Source organism: Marmota monax, unplaced genomic scaffold (assembly GCF_021218885.2).
Source record: "Marmota monax isolate L192 unplaced genomic scaffold, Marmota_monax_Labrador192_F-V1.1 WCK01_AAM20220418_F8-fsc00003, whole genome shotgun sequence".
Taxonomy (NCBI): domain Eukaryota; kingdom Metazoa; phylum Chordata; class Mammalia; order Rodentia; family Sciuridae; genus Marmota; species Marmota monax.
The window spans coordinates 22,410,056-22,415,209 of NW_026694084.1; the positions used below are offsets into that span (position 1 = coordinate 22,410,056).

Below are 5,154 nucleotides of genomic sequence, written 5' to 3' on the forward strand. Positions count from 1 at the left end.
CAAAATCAGATACAAACATGATCTGAGGAACAAGTTTGTCCAAGTTCTACTGCTCATCCCAGGCCCTCCCCTGTCCTTCAAATTTATCATGAATTCTAGATCCAAACTTTTATGAAATTAATGTTTTTGGATTATAAAGCTCCTTTTAAAATAACAATAATTTTTACTTTTATTTACTTATGGAACTAAGTTTCAAGAAATGATTCAGAAATTTGTACTTCAGCTAACTTGATATTCACTTGGTTCTTACTCTCTGCCTTCCTGTTTCTTGGTTTTTCAGTTTGGGTTCTTCTTTAGTCATCTGAATTACAACATCAAATAACATTTTCAGCTAGACTACCTAAGTAAAACATAGTCTTACCTAACTGAAAAGGTCCTTCTGTTTGCATTGCAAATAAAATACCTTGTTTTGTGTCTTTAATTCTAAAGCACAACAACTATTCTCCCTCAAATTTATTAGAGTCATTGTTTCAGGTCTTCACAGCCATTAGTGTTGAAGAGCACCTGTCTAAAATCAGACTGAATTTCTTCTTTTCTATGTCTATTATTCCATTTACTGTGGCAACCCTCCTTTGTTGATATATTTAAAAGTTTTCATCTGATTTTACCTTGATGTGATTTTTTTCCCTGATTTTAGCCAAAATAAAGTGAGATTTTTCAGGCTCTGTAATTAAGAATCATTCCAGTTTTATTCAGTAATGAGATTTTTATAATTTCTATTTTGATTGTTCTACTTTCTTCCCCAGCAATACTAAACCTTTAAGTTGAATTTTGAGATCCATTTTGTCTGACATGTTTATGTTGTTCTCATTTACTGTTCCAATCACTCTGTTCTCTCCTCTGTGCTAGTCTCTGTATCGTTGATCCATTTTCTGCAATGCCAGTTCTGCTCTTCACTGCATCAATTAGGAATTGAGTATCACATAGGTAATTTTTTTATTATACCCCTTGCCTTCTTGGCTTGTCTTCATTTCCAAAGGTTTTCCTTCATAGATTTCCCTGTGTCCTTCATAGACATAGTCTTCTTAAACCCAAGTAGGGGGTTAATATGTGCAATTACTGACGCCTCACTGGCTTTACCTAGGGAAGTTTAGGGCATCTTTAACTCTGGGAACAAGCAGAGTATACGAAAACTGGAATCACTGATTATGCTCCCTTTGTTTCCCTGACTTTTCCTTCTCTTTCCAGTTATCCCCATGATGCAGTTAGTCACTGGTGATATCATAAGAGAATGATATTTTGCCCTATGAATGAGTGTATATTGCATTTGTTTTTTCTACTTATTCTGACAGACTAATAATGCAATTTTTGCATTTCCTCCAGCAAATTTAGAATCCCACTGTGTTTAATTTAAGCATATAGTATTTTGTGCTTTAAGCATATAGTATTGTAGAGCTGTGTTAAAACATGAATGTCCTTTTAAAACATTTTAAAAGTTATGTGCTGGTACCAGTTCAAGTGCCTCTTTACTTCAAAGTGTTTGTACAGATCTTTTGTACCAGATTTGCTAACAATAAATGAGCAAAATGTACACTGGCCTCTTTCTTAACTAAGCATTCCTCTAAAAACAACAACAACAACAACAAAAAGTGTCGCATGTTGAGATTACCACCACCAGACACTTGGGACAAATCTCAAATCCAAGAGGAAACACTCCCACAAATTGTAAGTGTACAAACAGAAAATAAGTGATAAAGGAAAAAAGGAATGTATAGGGTATTGAAAGAGGAAACAAGAAGATAAACATGGCAGAAGCAAAGGAGAACTGCATTTGCAGTCTGAAGATCCACACTAAATCATCCATGCTTCATAGAAATTAATCTGATCTGTCTGTGCATTTCATCTCCCTTACCCTCATTTTCTTAATCCTTGAAATGGGTTCATTATCATATTGATCCTTCATGTTCGTTTTCACAGACAAATGAAATTATATAGTGAAATGCATTATATTAAGAAAGTGCGGTAAAAACGTCAAAGTGAAATACTGACACATGCTACCACGTGGATGATCCTTGAAAATATTGTCCTAAGTGAAACGAGCCAGATTCAAAAGGACAAGTATTGCTGATTCTACTTATATTAAACATCTGGAAAAGGTAAATTCAGAGATACAAAGTGATTAGAGGTAACCAGGGTCTGGAGGGAGGAGAGAATGGGGAATTACTGCTTACAGGTTACAGAGTCTTTCGTGGGATGGAAAATTTTTTTTTTCACTTCAAATGGGTAATGTGCCTATGTTGTAACAAGGTTTAGAGGGAGGCACATCTCACACAAGACCATGAACACTCAATCATCATGCTTATGAACTGAAGGATCGGAAATGTTTTTTATAGTTTGTTGTATAATGCTGTGGATGTGATGAATGCCACTAAATGTTATACTTAAAATGCAAATTAAATGTTTTATATATTCTAATGCAACGAGACATATTTTTAACATTGTACACATGCTCTTTAAACTAATTGTAAGGCAATATTACTTATAAACTAATCCTCAAATTTAGGCTGGTATTTTGGTAATCGTGTGAATTATCACAAATGAACCAATCAATTCATCAATACAAATATCCTGCAAAGGCTCATGTGATATACAGGGACCTACTTAACTACAATGGCTACAAAGATACTTGAGAGATACTTACTCAACCAATTAAAAGTAACTCCCATTCATCATTTTTAAATGAGTTTTTGAGATATTTCTTATAATTCTTCTGGAGTAAATAGATACGCACGGTGATCTATTACACAGCTACTCCATATGTGAGCATCCCACTGATAGCTGTGATGAAAACGCATCCTACAATAAGCACATGTATTATCACCACTCAGGAAGCATGAATCATTAGAGAAGTGAAATTTCCCATTTCAGAGCTCATTCATGTTCTGGGGAGCTACTGCTTCCCCTGCAGTCCCCTTCATGTGTAGAGGTTACAGCTGACCCCTGATTTTTTCAAAGCTGTGGGACCGCACAAAACCTGGAACACAATGCTTTTGACTTTCCGCTGGCTCCTCTCTCCCACAAACCAGAATGTTCACTTTAGTTTTTTATGAAGCAATCTCATTCCCAGTGGGAGTAACTGAGATCACCATCCCATTCCCCATTGTTAAACCTATCAACAGTTCCATGATAAATGCACTTCCTGCCCCAAGTACAAAATTGAGATGGTTTCAGAATACGACCTTAGAAGAAAGGAAACTCATAGTTAATTCCCAAAACTGTAATAATTTTCATTTGTTGAATATTTTATCACAGATGAATCATTTTATTTGTTGTAGTCACTTCCTTCCTAGTTTGATAAGTTAATTTAAAGTGTATTAGCCCAGAATTTAGCTGATTTACTATTTTTTTTTCTTTTCTGGTTGTTGTTTTCTTGGCCCTAAAACTATCTTGTGAACAAAATCTTTTATATTGAATTCAATTTAACAAGTATTTTCAAGGGTCATGTTCTGTGAAAGATGATGTTGTAGCAAATATAGAAAAATAGCACCAATTCATGACCCTGAGGATTCAAAATATAGAGGGACAGATAACTTGTATATAAGTAAAACTTTAGGAGATTTAAGATTTCCCTTACATATGTGCAACTCAAAAAAAATTAGAAAAATCTTGGCAAGAGGTGGCATTTATGATGGATTTTGTAGCAAAGTTAGAATGTTTATCATTGTCCATTTAACCTACTAAACTGAAAGTTCCTCCAGGGTAAAATGATCTTAGTTATTTTTGAATCCCCAGAGGCAATCAAATTGTTGAGGCAGAATTATAGACATATCCTTGTCTAGAACAATGTTTTGAGACTGCTTCTATTCAGGAAGTATGTTCCTAACTCACAGGGATTTTTGCAAGTGCTTGTTTATAATACATCATACTCTTTTTACAAGACTGATTCAGGAACTAAGAAACTGAAACATAATGAGTGAATGGGGCTGGGTATGGCCCACTAGACCAAGTTGGCAGATGTGAGTTTGAATTCCAGCTCTGCTTCTTAGCCTGGTTCTATTTAATCTCTCTGAGCTTCTGATGCACTTTTTAAGAAGATTACAGAAAACAGAATCTAGCACATAGGATTTGGAAAGTAGTAAATAAAATAATATCAAGCAATTTACAATCAAAATTTAAAATATATTAGTTGAACTTAATTGAGCAAGTCTCATGCTTCTAAGTTAATCTTAATATTAATTGAATAGCACATATATATTGAATGTTGGATGTTCATCACTATCAAAAATATTGTGCTCAAAGAGAATAAAATCATGACATTTGCAGGTAAATGGATGGAGTTAGAGGAGATAATGCTAAGTGAAGTTAGCCAATCCCAAAAAAACAAATGCCGAAAGTTTTCTCTGATATAAGGAGGCTGATTCATAGTGGGGTAAGGAGGGGGAGCATGGGAGGAATAGACAAACTCTAGATAGGACAGACGGTGGGAGGGGAAGGGAGAGGGCATGGGGATAGAAATGATGGTGGAAAGTGATGGACATTATTATCCAAAGTACATGTATGAAGACACGAACTGGTGTGAATATACTTTGTATACAACCAGAGATATGAAAAATTGTGCTCTATATGTGTAATAAGAATTGTAAGGCATTCTGCTGTCATATATAAATAAAAATAATTAATTAGAAAAATATCGTGTTCCACATACAACTTTTCCTCAGATCAACAGAAACTTCGAGCAGTAGGAATGAAAAACTGAGACTTGCAGATATGTAGGTACCTAAGGTAGGAAGCAGCATAGGTGGCATTTGAACTCTTGTTGTCTGACTCTTGAGAATTTCTATCCAATCATTATGCAAAGTGCTGTCTAGTGACAAGAGCAATCGCAAACTTCTGAATCTGGTAAGAAAGCAACTTTTGAATTCCTACTGGGGAATATGCTTTTATTCACCCAAGGATGCTGCTTTCCCTAAAGAAGAGCTTTAAGTTTCCTTGAAAAACTGTCCACTCTTTCCTTCACCTTTCACTGTCTTCTCCATGAAGAAGGAAGGAAGAGTCATCTGGTTGGTGAGGGTGAGGAAGTGGGGTGTGGGCCAGGCTTGTAGATAATGCAGTCCTGCCTCCTGCGCATGGTCTCCTACCTGGTGCACCCTGCCTCTGTCTGGGAGACTGGCTGCTCTGCAGCTCTGGGCCCAGGCATGTAAGTCCAACTAAAGG

At 35.8% G+C, this 5,154-nt stretch overlaps 1 non-coding gene across 1 annotated transcript; it reads right to left on the bottom strand.

Moving 5' to 3' along the window:
- Nucleotides 1-2,213: 2,213 nt before the first annotated feature.
- Nucleotides 2,214-2,315, bottom strand: LOC124107083 (small nucleolar RNA U13). The gene has a single exon (XR_006856286.1). It is a non-coding gene; the product is annotated as a small nucleolar RNA U13 (small nucleolar RNA).
- Between the last annotated feature and the right edge of the window lie 2,839 nt (nucleotides 2,316-5,154).